We start from the raw sequence: 15,346 nt of genomic DNA, 5'->3' as shown, positions 1-15,346 counted from the left end.
CTGGACTATGAAACAAGAACACCAATGCCGGGGCTTCCCTGGTGGCGCAGTGGTTGAGAATCCGCCTGCCGATGCAGGGGACGCGGGTTCGTGCCCCGGTCCGGGAGGATCCCACATGCCGCAGAGCAGATGGGCCCGTGAGCCATGGCCGCTGAGCCTGCGCGTCCGGAGCCTGTGCTCCGCAACGGGAGAGGCCACAACAGTGAGAGGCCCACGTACCACAAAAAAAAAAAAAAAAAAAAAAAAAAAAAAGAACACCAATGCCTAAAAAGTCTTGGGAGGATTAAATGAGATGTTTACAGGTATGTAAAGCATTAGGCCTCTTCCCAGCAAATGCTGAACCTGTCCCATCTCTCCCTACACAGCTTCACCATGCTTTGTACTTGCTTACCAGGTTTAACCTAAACACACAGCTCTCTTTGCTGCATCTACTGCAAGAATGAAGACCATTCTCAGCAATTAGACTGTCAACATTCCAGAAAATATCGACATCACTCTGAAGGGAAGCACAGCTATTGTGAAGGACCCCAGAGGAACCCTGCTGAGGGACTTCAGTGACATAAATGTAGAACTCAGTCTCCTTGGAAAGAAAAAGAAGCAGCTCCAGGTTGACAAACTGTAGGGAACTAGAAAGGGACTGGCTATTGTTCGTACTCTGTAGCCATGAACAGAACACAATCAAGGATGCTACCCTGGGCTTTCATTACAAGGTGAGGTCTGTGTACACTCACTTCCCCATCAACATTATTTCCAAAATTTCTTGGGAACAAAATATCAGTACATCCACAGAGCTCAGATAAGGCCAGGAGTTGCTTGTTCAGTTCTCAAGGCCATAAAGATGAGTTAATTCTTGAAGGAAACATTTAACTTGCATTCAGCTGCATTGATTCAGCAAGCCATGGCTGTTAAAAACAAAAATACCAGAAAAATTTTGGATAGCATCTATGTGTCTGAAAAAGGAGCCGTTCAGCAGGCTGATTAATAAGATCTAAGTTGTCCAACTACAGACACAAAAAGATGCCGGATGATTCCTTAGGCCTATCTGTGATATTTTAAAGATGAAAGAAAAGCCCTGTACTGAAAAATACCTGGATAGATAGATTTGTGGTGCCGGCCAAACCTCAGCTCCGTATTTAATGGTTGATCCTCTTCTTCTTGAAAACAGAGTCTTCTTTTAGATAAATTATATAAGGTCTCAACATAGCAATGGTTATTGGTATTCTTTGTCTTTTAACAAGGAGGACAGGGATGCGTGTTGGGGCCCAACATGGACAGTTGTGGGCAAGTGGGCAAACAGGGCCATCAGGCCACATGAAAAGGCTCAGGGGACCTTTTAATGCCTGAGAACCAAGGCTTCCATCTTGGTCTCTCAAAACTAGCCAGTCAGCCCTTTCCCCAGAAAGGACCTTCTAGCCCTTGTTCTCTAGACAAGACCTTCTGACCTCTGTCCTCTAGAGGGAAAGAAAGGAAGAAAAATAACATCTGTTGAGCATCATTTGCTTTTCCTCTTCCTTTCAACTCCTTCCTCAAATGCATCCCTCCCCACTATGAAATGGCCATCAAATCCTGTTAATTCTTCTTCTGAAAGACCATTTCTCTCAGGCCTCCCTGGTGGCACAGTGGTTAGGAATCCACCTGCCAATGCAGGGAATATGGGTTCGAGTCCCAGTCCGGGAAGATTCCCACGTGCCGCGGAGCAACTAAGCCCGTGCGCCACAACTACTGAGCCTGTGCTCTAGAGCCCACGAGCCACCATTACTGAGCCTGCGCTCTAGAGCCCTTGCTCTGCAACAAGAGAAGCCACCACAGTGAGAAGCCCACGCACCGCAATGAAGAGTAGCCCCCGCTCGCCGCAACTAGAGAGAGCCCACACGCAGCAGCGAAGACCCAACTCAGCCAAAATTAAATAAATAAAAATAAAATAAATTTTTTAAAAAAGAAAGACCCCTTCTCTCCATCCCCACTTCCATGGCTCTATCTGAGCCTCATCAGAGTTTGCCTTCACTCCCTAACAACCATGCCCTACTCCTCCAGCGCACTCGCACACTGCCTGCCCTAAGTATTTTCCAGGGGACCAGAGGTTTGGGGGGAGGGGAGGCTGACCCTGTCATTCCCAAGCTTAGAAGTCTTTTTATAGATATTCAGTTCCTCTCAAGGAAAGAAAAGTTTCTTTAGCCCCACATTCCCTCTCGAGCGTCATCTGTCACCTCTTATCCCCACCCCGCCAGGCACTCAGCACTAAAGCCACACTGCATTTGTCATTTCCTGAGTATGCCAAGCCCAGGCACAATCTCATGCCTTTATTCAGGCTGTTGCCGCTGGGCCTGGCTCATCAAGTGAATTTTTACCCAAATCCCTTAAGGCGAATGTCATTAACCCATCTCTGCAAACAAGGTGTCACGCTAGATGGGTCCCTCTTACTAGGGTCCAAGACAAATTCCATGATGTCACAGGCGTGGGCTAAGGAATACGCTACCTTGGGGACAGGGTAAATGAATCAAGCAAGGATCTACCAAATAAGTGAAAGCTAAGGTCCTTTGGATCTACCCAGCCTCCCACAGAGAGACACACAGGGGCCAGGAAGCTTCAGGGCCCACACTGTGGGTCTGTGTGGCAACGGAGGCTCCCACCCCAACCGTCACTCTTTCTTCACGTAGTACAAGTGCCAGAACAAACTTGACAGAGGTGCCAGGCAGTCTGTATTTGCCAGCTGTCTACAGGAGTTGTCTGAAAATGCCAACTGCCCAGATCTTAGGATATTAGACACCAATGTGGGACATTAGAGGCTATCCTGTCAGGGAAAGAACCCCTGGGCCCACAGGCTTACCTGAGATGCAGCACCTCCTATAGGGAGAAGGCAGGAACTCCCATCCAGTCTCAGATGGCTCAGTATCCAAGCAACCTAGAGTAAGCACCCACTTTATTTATTTATTTTTAAATTATTTATTTATTTATTTATTTTTGGCTGCGTTGGGTCTTCGTTGCTGCGCGCGGGTTTTCTCTAGTTGTGGCGAGCGGGGGCTACTCTTTGTTGTGGTGTGCGGGCATCTCACTGCAGTGGCTTCTCTTGTTGCAGAGCATGGGCTCTAGGTGTGCGGGCTTCAGTAGTTGTGGCTCGCGGGCTCTAGAGCACAGGCTCAGTAGTTGTGGCGCACGGGCTTAGTTGCTCCACGGCATGTGGGATCTTCCCAGACCAGGGTTCGAACCCATGTCCTCTGCATTGGCAGGTGGATTCTTAACCACTGTGCCACCAGGGAAGCCCGATCCTAAGAATCTTAATGGAAAAGTTAGGTCTTTTTTTTGGTTTTTTTCCGTATCCTCTATTTTGGGGAGAATAGGTATTCTCCAAAAACCATTTTCTAAAAATCCAGATTTGCTGATCTGTTTATAATCTTGGTGAGGTTTTTTTCCCCCCATTTTATCTTTATCTTCTTCGTCATCATCATTACTCCCCAAATCACTTAAGTTCCCCCCACCTGAACACCTACTACATAGGGAGTGCTGTTTTGAAAAGTCATCTTTCCTTTAATAGATAACTGCACAGAACAGCAAGGAGGCACTCGGGGGAGGTGGAGTATTTTGCTAGTCATGGAATTTGGAGAGCAAGCTTGCGTTTGGGAATTCAACAGTCAGCAAAGGTGCCAGTCCTTTTTATGGAGACCTGTCAGTCCTCCATTGACTGTAAGAGTACACTCCTGATCTGCCTGCAGTTTTCATTTGATGACTTTGACCTTTCCAACAGAGTGTTACCGTGGCAAGCTTCCCATTGGTTCAACGAGCCTCATTTGGAATCAGATGAGTAATTATGTCTTTTCTGGCTTCCCACCCAATTCTAACTAGTGTACTCTACCTAACCAGAGCCAGCAGGAGCTGCCTCAAACTCTCTGCATCCCTTTCTACTGGATTTACGAGGCTCATTTGACTAGACAGTAAATGCTAATTGCTAAAAGTAGCCCTGGAAGTGTTCACAGGCTCAGAAGCCCTCCTCCCATTTCTTACCCCCTCCCTCACCCCCTCCAATTTTTTTCTTCCTTGTCAATTTATGTGATGATAACACCTTGATCTGGAATCATTTTTCTAATCTTTTAACCTTTAATCTTTTCAATTAGTGTCACACCCTTGAGCCCATCTAAGAAAGATATTAGGGATGGGGTGGCAGGCAGGTGGGGGAGCCTGGAGGGCAGGGAGCTGTGGGGCTGGCCTAAGGGCACAGGCAGAAGACTGAGAACGTCTCCGAGGAAGGCAGCCTACTCAGGCTGTGAGGGAAGAGACAAGAGCCCAGGTGAGCCTTTCTCCCAGCGGAAATGACCAAGGTCTGACCAAGGGATGAACTGCCTTGACGAAGGTCACTCCAAAGCCAGTGGCAGGTATTTGCCTAAAACCGTGCTTTCTCCCTTCCTACATCTTCTCACTAGATTAGTACTTCTCAAAACGTTTTAGCAACAGGATCTTCACCTGAAACAAAATTTAGGCAGAATCCACCATGTAAAGCAGACAGATTTTCAGAATGGCTATCATCAAAAAATCTACAAATAACAAATGTTGGTGAGGATGTGGAGAAAAGGGAACTCATACGCTGTTGGTGGGAATGTAAATTGGTGCAGCCACTTTGGGGAACAGTATGGAGGTTCCTCAAAAAGCTAAATATTGAAATACCATGTGACCCAGCAATTCCACTCCTGGGTATATATCTGAGAAAAACAAAAACAGTAATCTGAAAAGATACATGCAAAAAAAAAAAAAAAAGAAAAGAAAAGATACATGCAGCCTGGGGCTTCCCTGGTGGCGCAGTGGTTGAGAATCCGCCTGCCAATGCAGGGGACATGGGTTCGATCCCTGGTCCAGGAAGATCCCACATGCCATGGAGCAACTAAGCCCGTGCGCCACAGCTACCGAGCCTGTGCTCTGGAGCCCGTGAGCCACAACTACTGAGCCCATGTGCCACAACTACTGAAGCCCACATGCCTAAACCCCCGTGCTCCACAACAAGAGAAGCCACCACAATGAGAAGCCCGTGCACCACAACAAAGGGTAGCCCCCACTCACTGCAACTAGAGAAAGCCCGCACGCAGCAACGAAGACCCAACACAGCCAAAAATAAATACATTAAATAAATTAATTTTTTTTAAAAAGATACATGCAGCCCAATGTTCACAGCAGCACTATTTACAATAGCCAAGACATGGAAGCAACCCAAGTACCCATCAACATATGACTGGATTAAGAAGATGTAAATATATATATAAATATACACACATTATATATAATTATTATATAATATATATTATATCATATAATAATATATAATATAATATTATTATATAATATTATTATATATTATAGTAGTTAATACATAGATTAATATATATAGGTATATATAAAATATATATAGGTATACATATATAATAGATATAGGTATAATATATATATATATTATATACCTATATATATATTTATATATTAACTACTTGGCCACGAAAAAGAATGAAATTCTGCCATTTACAGCAACATGGATGGACCTAGAGAATAATATGCTTAGTGAAATAAGTTAGAGAAAGGCAAATACTGTATGATATCACTTATATGTGGAATCTAAAAAATAATACAAATGAATGTATATGCAAAACAGAAACAGACTCACAGACATAAAAAACAAATTTGTGATTACCAAAGGGGAGAGGGAAGGGGGGAGGGACAAATTCAGGGTATGGGATCAACAGACACAAACCACTATGTATAAAATAGGCGGAAGACTGAGAACATTTCTGAGGAAGGTAGTCTGCCCAGACCATGCCCCTGACCTTGCAGCCCTTTCCCCACCCTCTGTCATTGCAATACCCCCAGCAAACATGCTGGGAAGGGTGTTAGGGCACCACTGGTACTCTCGACCAGCAGCCTCCTTTAGACAGAAGGACACTGTCATCCTAGCCTTTCCCTCCCCTACTCTCCCTTTCCCCAGCCAGATGGGAGGACAGATGCTTCCAAGTAAATGAGCTGAAATTCAAGTAAGAGAAATTCCTGGGGGCTGTTTACTTGGTGTTCCATGCCTCACAGGTTCTAGTGTGGCCTCTGGCTGCTTTATCCCTCTGGGGGATGGGGCAGGGCAGGCGGCCGACAGTGCCAGGAAGCCTGGGCAGCATTGGGTGGCAGTGCCTCTGGATCGAAGATACGTGGCGTCTGATACCCGCCCACCTGCTTGATGCTTCCCACGTCTCTCCCTCTAGCAGACGGATTCCTGGGTCTTATTGTGTGGGGTTTCCTCATGCCTTCTCACCCCTTCTGTACCAAGTCTGCCCCAAATCACACGGCAGGGATTTGTGGGGGAAGAGAAGGTATGGCAATGTTAGGACAAAGACAGTCTTGCTTTTATTTCTTTTTAACCTGCTGGGCAGCACTTAGCAAGCATTCAGTGGGGCAGATGGAAGACCCCTCCTTGGCCTCTCCTGGGGGCAGCAGAAGGTGTGCTGGACCCGGAGTCAGGAGCCGGGCTCTGCTTCCAGCTCTGCTTTGAACAGTCCCAGTGGTCCTGAGCAAATGCCTTGACTCACTAAACTTGGCCTTTCAATAAAATTAAAAGTTAGTTTCTAAGGTCTCTTCTAGCTCTAGCATCGCATTTAACAGGCCACCGATGGTTACTGCCCGGCGACCCCTTAATCCTGCTCTGAGGAGAGGGGTCCAGGAGGCTCTTTCGGTGAAGTTATTTTGGATAGTGTCCTTCCCAGGACCAGCTGGAAGACAGAATATGCCCAGACCTAAAGCAATCCACACACTGGACCAAGTGAGGCTGCCACCAGGGAGGTGGTCCGTCCAAAAGGGACACTCCTTATTGATGGTGACCAGATCCTCAGGCCCTCCTGTGTCAGGGGTTGAATATGAGGGTCTCACAGAGAGCACGTCGGAGTGACCACAGGAAGACAGGGTGCTCTCAACAAGGACTGGCCACTGTTCCACTTCTCCAAGGCACTCCCATGGCCAGAGTTGGCAGCACTGTGAGATGCTTTCCAGGGCTCCGTACTTCCTCTTGTGGCCTTGTCGTCAACATCCATCACCTGAGGAGAGCCAGGCCTCCTGGTTTGAGCAATTATTCCATTCTATTCTATAAGCTGGTCATGATGGGTAAGGCCTGAGTCATAAATCACCTGACACCTTGAGTTCCGTTTGGTGCACGACTTGTTCCTAATCCAACACGCCGGATTAACTCCTTGTGGGTCAATGGAGCAAACATTCCTTCAACATCAGGAGCCCTGAATAGTTTATTACTAACTAGTAAGGCGACGTTGCCAAAGGTGCTTGACCTCTGTCTCGGTCTCCTCAGCATCTGGTGGGGACAATATTATTCAATCCACCCACCTCCTAGGGCTGTTGTAGAAAGAAATCAAATGTGATCAAGTATGTGAACCTACTTAGGCATAAACAACTGTGAGATAAATACCTGTCCTTAATACCCAAACAGTGAAGGGCGTGGGACAGCAGGATGTGAGCATTAAGAGCGCTGGCTCTGGAGTGAGACTTGATTGGGGTCAGATCATGGCTCTGGCACTTCCTGCACAGGTGACCTCAATCAAGTGACTTAGCCTCTCTGTGCCTCAGTTTTCTCATCTGTAAAATGGGGATGATAATAATAGCATCTGTTTTACAGGGTTGTTAATGAAGCTGATGCATGTCGAGTGTTTAGAACACTGCCTAGCATAGAGTAAATGCTCAATAAATGTTTATTATTATTAACAGCAACATGTTCCCCTGGCCAGAAGCACATTGTGCAGGCTCCCACAGCCCTCCTGAGCACATGGGAACGAAGCCCTTACTGGGGTCCTTGGGAAGGGAAGCTGGGCAGGTCCTCCTCCCTCAGGGGCGGGGCCTGGCCCTCATTCTGTTGCATGTGCACCGTGGGGCCTCATCAGCCCCATCCTGCCCAAGAGCCTTAGTCTCCCCCAGAAGAGAAAGGCCACTGTAATGACCTGTCGCCCAAACAATCATTGGGGTTGCTTCGTTTGCAGGGTCCCAGAAGAGCCCAATACTCCACGACTTCCCAGGTGTGCCCCCGACTGCAGTGGGGGGAGCATGAACACATACATGTCATGGAATTAGGACGAGAAACAACTCTTTTCCCTAAAGAGTTCCCCGGGAAAAGTACAGAGAATCGTCTTTACCCTGAACACCTTTAAAGATGGGATTGCCCAGCTTTTCCTCTGCCTTTCATTTTCCTGGCTCGGGACAAAGAAACCCCCCACCTTGAGTTAGAAGTGAGGTGGACCTTTTAAAAAAGGAGTTTAGGGCTTCCCTGCTGGCGCAGTGGTTGCGAGTCCGCCTGCCGATGCAGGGGACGCGGGTCCGTGCCCCAGTCTGGGAAGATCCCACATGCCGCGGAGCGGCTGGGCCCGTGAGCCATGGCCGCTGAGCCTGCGCGTCCGGAGCCTGTGCTCCGCAATGGGAGAGGCCACAGTGAGAGGCCCGCGTACCGCAAAAAAAAAAAAAAAGGAGTTTAATTTCCAAAACGCAGCCTGTTCTTCTCTGCAGAGCTCTTTACTGGGCGCAGCCGTCCTTGACCCCCTTGGTGGGCCGGGAACAGGGAAGGCAGGCACCCAGCCTAAGTGACTTCACTCTGCTATTTCCAAGGGAGCAACGTGAGCAAATGAGCCCCAAACCCTGGGGGCCTGGCCCGAGCTGACCACTCCGGGCAGCAAAGGGCTGGGGGTCTCCCACGCATCACTCAGTGTTTCTGCAGTGGTTCTAATGTAAACTGCCCAGAGACGATCATCCGGTGACCCTGAGAAGGGTCTCCTCTGGAGCAGAAAGACTGGAGAGGAAGAGGGTCCCACTGCATTTTGAGTGGCTCTTGTGTGTCGGGTTAGCCGCTGGCTGGATTGTCACACTGGCCACAGCGTCTGTCAATGACAGTCTTCTTGTACAGCCAGAATGACATCTTTGGCTCTAAGTCTGGATGTCCTAAACCCCAGATGTGAGCCATGAATGGCATGCAGCAGTGACCAGTTCTTGGGATTTGCTCAGATGGCATGAAGGCCTTTGTCCTTGAATCAGATCCCAAGCCAAACCGTGGACTCTACTGGCCTGGCTTCCACAGCTGCTTCATGAGTCAGTCCTAGCAATGGACTGGTGTGATCAGAGGTAAGAAGCTGCAGAGTTCTATTCTGGAGCTTCACCAAGGATGCCAACACACAATCCCAGCAAAGCTCTAGGTTAGAAAATAAGGACTGAGAGTTCCTGCGTTGTGACCCAGCTGCACAGGCCCTGACCTGTGACTGTTGTCATCTTCCTCCAGCAGAGAATTACTCTCTTTACGTAAGTAAGGGGCGTAGGCACTGAGGTTTTCTCTGTGGAGGTCAAAAACCTTTTGCAGATTTTACCTTTTCTAATCTCAAAAGTATTTTTTTCTAATTTTTCTTTTTTTCCGGTACGCGGGCCTCTCACTGCCGTGACCCCTCCCGCCGCAGAGCGCAGGCTGCGGACGCGCAGGCTCAGCGGCCATGGCTCACAGGCCCAGCGGCTCCGTGGCATGTGGGATCCTCCCGGACCCGGGCACGAACCCGTGCGCCCCGCATCGGCAGGTGGACTCTCAACCACTGCGCCACCAGGGAAGCCCAAAAGTATTTTTTTAATTTCAGTATTTTCTGAGGCAAAGTCTACGTGAGGTATGATATTATTATTATGAATCCCATCATACAACTATGCTAAGGCCCATGGAATCACAGGAGCGTATTCATTCTCTCCTTCAGCAAATATTTGCACCAGCCTAAGACTAAAACAGTCTGCGAAGCGATGTGTAAGTTTCTCTCACTAAAACACAGCCTGTAGTCACAAGATTTGATGGTTCGGTGGTAGCGGTTAGAACCCGATTAAGACCTTTAGAGACCATAAATACAGAACCGACTAAGAAATCTCACCCCCAATAAAAAGAGCACTAAATTGCATTTTTTTAAAGTGCAAAGGGTCAGAAACGAGGCTCTAATTTTCCCCACAATGAATATTTCACTAGCAAAACATCTCCGTCCCTCCACCCTCCTCCCTCCACCAAATTTTTAAACTTACCTAGTGGGGTGGGGGTAGGGACGGGTTGCATTTGAGTGAAGTTATTGCCTAGGAAGTGAGAGATCATCCTCAGGGGAGAGAGAGAGAGAAAGAGACTTCTTTACACTGCAAAGTCGTCTAAAGTAGGCCGTGGCATTTGCAAGCCCGCTCACTGGGAGAAGGATGAGAATTCTCTGGAGGAGCTGAGCTTGAGGCTGTAATCTTGGAGTGGGGAAGAGATGGCACAGTCCAACTCAGGAAGTCTCGTCAAAGGGAACTTAGGCTGTTCCAGCCTCTGGGAGAATGATATTGGAGTGCAATCAAAGGGTAGACATGGAGCCCAATCAGAAAATTACCTTGATTCATCCAGGAAATTAAGGACAAAAGCAATAACTCAGTTTCCACAGAGAAGTGTGTGTTATGTTCTTGGAAAAACAAGGGGGAGAAACATTGGCATTTAAGGTCAGCTTTAGAAGATACTGGACTCAGAAGTCAGGGCTAGGGGAGTAGAGAGAGGAACAGGAGACTAGAAAGGTTTGGAAATAACAGTAATATTTTTGGTTAGTACAAGCTGAGCCTTCTAACCTCCAAATCCCACAGTCTTAAACGTACTGTCCCCTGAGATTTGTCCTCACTTGGTTGTGCACCAGGAGGCTGGATGCATAGACGCCATGTGGGAGGGACATCGTGGGAGGCAAGGGGGAAAGGCTGTGAATCCCAGGGTACCCCCTTTGGAAAAGCCATTTCTCCTCCACCTTGGATAGTTCTGGAAGAGCATGAACTACCATACAAGGGGGAAATGAGAAGTGTCCGGAAGCCTTCTATGTGCAACTGCCCTGAGGCCAGGTTTTTACCCAGTACTCTCTTGTGTATGTTTGTTGGTTTAATTTCTCTCTAAATGAGTTTCTTTAGCTGTTAAAGAAAACGGTGGTTCTGAAAGCAGGGGCCCCTGGACCAGCGGCAGCAGCATCTCCTGGGAACTTGTTAGAACTACAGATGCTCTACCTGACCCCAGACCTAGAGCAGCAAAAACTTTAGGGGCGGGGCCAGCAACCGGTTCCAGTGAAGCTGATGCCAGCTTGTTTGAGAATCACTCCTCAGCAGAATGCAGGCCCACTGAGCTATAAAAGTCTTAAATAGTTCACCTTTTCACTACTTATCGATCTCTGTGTGGCTTTTGTACTTAAACTTGCAATGACATGTAGCTCAATGTTTCCAGGGTTATTATGTACATTGTTGAGTCAACTATTTTAACCTTGGGGGTGAGGAGGAGGTACACAGGCCAAATTTGTAATTGGATCCACTGGATCTGCTTTCTTTTCTAGACTGGGGAAAGTGCAGCAAAGTAAACAAAGAGCTGTGGCTGCATTTGGCTCCCTCTGAGCTGTCTGGATTGGCCAGGCAACTGAGAAGTGTCCTTAGGACCTGCACCAGCTGGTCCTTCCCTTTGGAAACCAGAACTCAGAGGGCGGCACGTGACAGGCGAGTAACAGCTGAGATCACTCAGGGCTTCCCCAGTTCCTTTTCATTTTCAGGTTCATTTATCCTAGCATTTCTCAACACCCCACCCACCGGGAGAAAATGGAATTTAAAGCCCTGGAGACTCAGTTCCATCCTCACCCTTTAGCCCCTCTCCCCTCCCTCCCTCCAGCCACACGTTCAGTCTGGCTCTCTCCGTGTGGGTTCTGGGCCTGCCAGAACATTCCAAGACAGAGGCGATTTCTTCCTGCCTGGCTCACATTGTCAAGCAAGATAGGTGAGGCCAAAGATAGGTATCTGTCAGGGAGGCCGAGATGTGTGATCCCTGCAGCCTCTGGCACGGAGAGAGGAAGAGAAGACAGGGGCTTTCGTGTGATGCCTGGAGCCAGCCAACCAGGAGGGCTGTTATGTAAGGAAAGCATGTGGGTTTGAGCACAGCTATTCACCTGTTGCTAATTAGTGCCTGCCTATCAGCTGTGCAAGCTCACCTACCTGTCAGATGCAGACAGAGGCTCAGTCGAGAAGGATGGGTTCAGTTCAGCAAAAACATCTATTGAATTGTGTACTCTGTTAGATGCTGAGGATACCGAAATAAATAAACCAGGGTCCGTGCTCACAAGGAGCTCGTGGTCAAGAAGAGGGACACAGGCCAGTAAACAGTCATTCACGATCCACATGAGACTAAAATGAAACTATCTCCCATGGACAAAAAAATCCTGCAAAAGTGCTTTGAAAGTTGAGTCAGGCAGACCCGGTGGTATTTTCCAGAAGGGTGTTCCAGGCAGAGAGAACAGCACGTACAAAAGCTAGGGAGCGGGGGGGGGCTGAGGTACTCTTAACTCTGAAACAGAGTCAGGAAGGTGGCCTCCTTCTGACAGGACCAAACTCTGAGGAGGAGAACCAGAGAGAAGAGGCCGGGCACGCTGCTGCCAGGCAGACTCTGTGTGCAGACCCTGATGTGTCCGCAAGCAGGAAACGTGGAGCTGCTCTGCATGAAGAAAGAGTGGGAGCTGGATGGAGCCCAGGGACATTTTAAAGCCCCTTACGTGTCTGGGAGGCTAAGAACCAGGATAAAAGGGAGAATCCAGGAGTGCAGAGCCGAAATCTGTCCACTTGCACACATGAGGAGCTTTTGTAAGAGCCCTGGGGGCAAAGAGGATACAAGAACAGAAATGTTTACAGAACAAAAAATTCTCTGGAGGTGTGTTCTGTTCTGTGTTTCTACCTATAAAGAGATTTTTTCCCTCCAACGTGGGGCTCTGTCCTCAGCTCTCTCCCCAGTGTGATCTCATGTGACCCAGGACTTCAGTTACCAAGGACAACCTCGGTCTCCAGGCCAGTTTCTCTCCTGGCTGACAACTGCTTACGGGACATCTTCACGTGGACACTCAAACTTAACATTTTAATGTGTCCAAAAGTGAGTGTCTCGTCACCATCCCCCTTCCCCCAAGCCCTCTCCAGTGGACTCTAGCTCAGGGTACCGGACTTCAATTCACCTTCATGCCTGACCCAGAAATCCCATGGGGCCTTTCTCTCCCCTCCTCTCTCTAATCAAATTATTTACTAAGTCATTCTTTTTTTTTTTTTTTTTGTGGTACGTGGGCCTCTCACTGTTGTGGCCTCTCCCGTTGCGGGGCACAGGCTCCGGACGCGCAGGCTCAGCGGCCATGGCTCACGGGCCCAGCCGCTCCGCGGCATGTGGGATCCTCCCGGACCGGGGCACGAACCCATATCCCCTGCATCGGCAGGCGGACTCTCAACCACTGCGTCACCAGGGAAGCCCTACTAAGTCATTCTTGAACCTATTCACCTTGTATTAGTTGATAGTTTCCTATGGCTGCTGTAACAAATTACTACAAGCTTAGTGCCTTAAAATAATACAGATTTATTATCTTGCAGTTCTGGAGGTTAGAGGTCACTGAGCTAAAATCAATGTGTCAGCAGGGCTGTGTTCCTTCTAGAGGCTTTAAGGGGGAGTCAATTCCCTTGATATTTTCCAGTTGCCTGCATTCCTTGGCTCTTCGCCCCTTCTTTCATCCTGAAAGCCAGCAGCACAGCATCTTCAAGTCTCTCTGACTTTGACCATATGCTTTCTTCCACCTTTTTATGATTCTTTTGATTACCCTGGGCCCACCCAGATGATCCAGGATAATCTTCCCATCTCAAAATCCTGAATTTAATCACATCTGCAAAGTCCCTTTTGCTTTGTAAGGTGACACAGGTTCTGGGGATTAGGAAACGGACCTCCGTGGGCCGTTACTCTACCTACCACCACACACCTCTTCCTTTCCCAACAGCACTGCACCAGCATCTCTCATCTGGCCCTAGTGGGTACCAGCACCCTGCTCTTATCTATCCCAGCCCTTATCTCATCCTTTCATAACTGCCTGTTCACAGGCCTACCTTCTCCTCTGAGCTTTACCTGCCTTGAGGACAAGATCAGGATCTTGTTCCATGTTGTCACCCAGGTACCTCATAAGACTCAATGAACATTTTCTGAATAGGATTTTTAAAAATAAAATAATGGGAATTCCCTGGTGGTCCAGTGGTTAGGATTCCACACTTCCACTGCCAAGGGCACGGGTTCGATCCCTGGTAGAGGAACTAAGATCCCACAAGCAGCTCAGTGCAGCCAAAAATAAATTTTAAAAATTAAAAATAAATAAAATAACTCTCTCTGATTGAAAACTCTTTGAGCCTCAGACCTGCTCTGGTTTGCTTTCTTGGTGCTTACTACCTATTGTGGACAAAGGCTGCAGAGGGACACTTTCCTAGTGGAAGGGAGGGGCCAGTGCACAGCTCAGGGCTTGTCAGTCCCAGGTCAGGAAGGCAACTGGGGACGAGGCCTTGGCAGAGAGGTCTGGGAGGTTTTCCAAAGCTGGCATCCAGAAGAGAGGTTTCCCCTCTCAGGTCACATCGGTGAGGCTGGACACTGTTGTCTGTAATTTCATCACTGGCCAGAGCCAGATTCCTGAGACATAATAGGAATTCCAGGACAGCACACAAGGCAGCAGCTGGACTGTCAGCCTCAGGCTAGAGGAAGGCCGAGCCAGCGAGGTAGCTCCCCAGCCCTCCCACTCCTCCTCCTCCTCCGCCATGAAAGCCCCCTCCTCACCCCTCTCCCCTCCCTTGTACTTCCGAATGCCAGGCCCACTCAAGGCAGACATTTGAGAGAGTACCTCCAAACTTGTAGCAACTTCAACACCTGCTGGGACTGATGAGAAAAAAATTTGTTAACAAATGACACTTTTCCGTCTGTTTTTAATAGATGAAAGATTTACAAAATCATAATTAGTCTCCTTCAGCAGTTAGTGTGGCCAAGAGAAATCACATCAAAAGTAATTGTCGGGCTTCCCTGGTGGCGCAGTGATTGAGAGTCCGCCTGCCGATGCAGGGGATACGGGTTCGTGCCCCGGTCCGGGAGGATCCCGCGTGCCGCGGAGCGGCTGGGCCCGTGAGCCATGGCCGCTGAGCCTGCGCGTCCGGAGCCTGTGCTCCGCAACGGGAGAGGCCACAACAGTGAGAGGCCCGCGTACCGCAAAAAAAAAAAAAAAAAAGTAATTGTCAACTTACTTCCTGTAGACTAGGGGATAAACAAGTCTCTCTCCTTCTCTTTTTTTTTTAACTTTTCAAAATAAATAAAGTATACATTATTAAGACTTTTCACAGCCGAAAGTCAGTTTTTCACTTCCATTCCGTGTGGAAATTTTTGCTGTATGATATTCCATAGCATATTTGCTGTATGATATTCTGTAACATACCTGTTTCACAATGTATTCATCCATTTTTCTCTTGCTGGACATTTAGATTGTTCTAGGTTCTTTTCCTCTTTCACACAATT

At 48.2% G+C, this 15,346-nt stretch overlaps 1 pseudogene; it reads left to right on the top strand.

Annotated features, from left to right (window-relative positions):
• Positions 1 to 439: 439 nt before the first annotated feature.
• LOC131765325 (large ribosomal subunit protein uL6 pseudogene) lies at positions 440 to 982 on the top strand (annotated as a pseudogene).
• The last annotated feature ends 14,364 nt before the right edge of the window (positions 983 to 15,346 follow it).

This window comes from Kogia breviceps, chromosome 11 (assembly GCF_026419965.1).
Source record: "Kogia breviceps isolate mKogBre1 chromosome 11, mKogBre1 haplotype 1, whole genome shotgun sequence".
Lineage (NCBI taxonomy): Eukaryota > Metazoa > Chordata > Mammalia > Artiodactyla > Physeteridae > Kogia > Kogia breviceps.
Note: the sequence above shows the minus strand (reverse complement) of the source record. Positions and strands in the feature narration are given on the sequence as shown.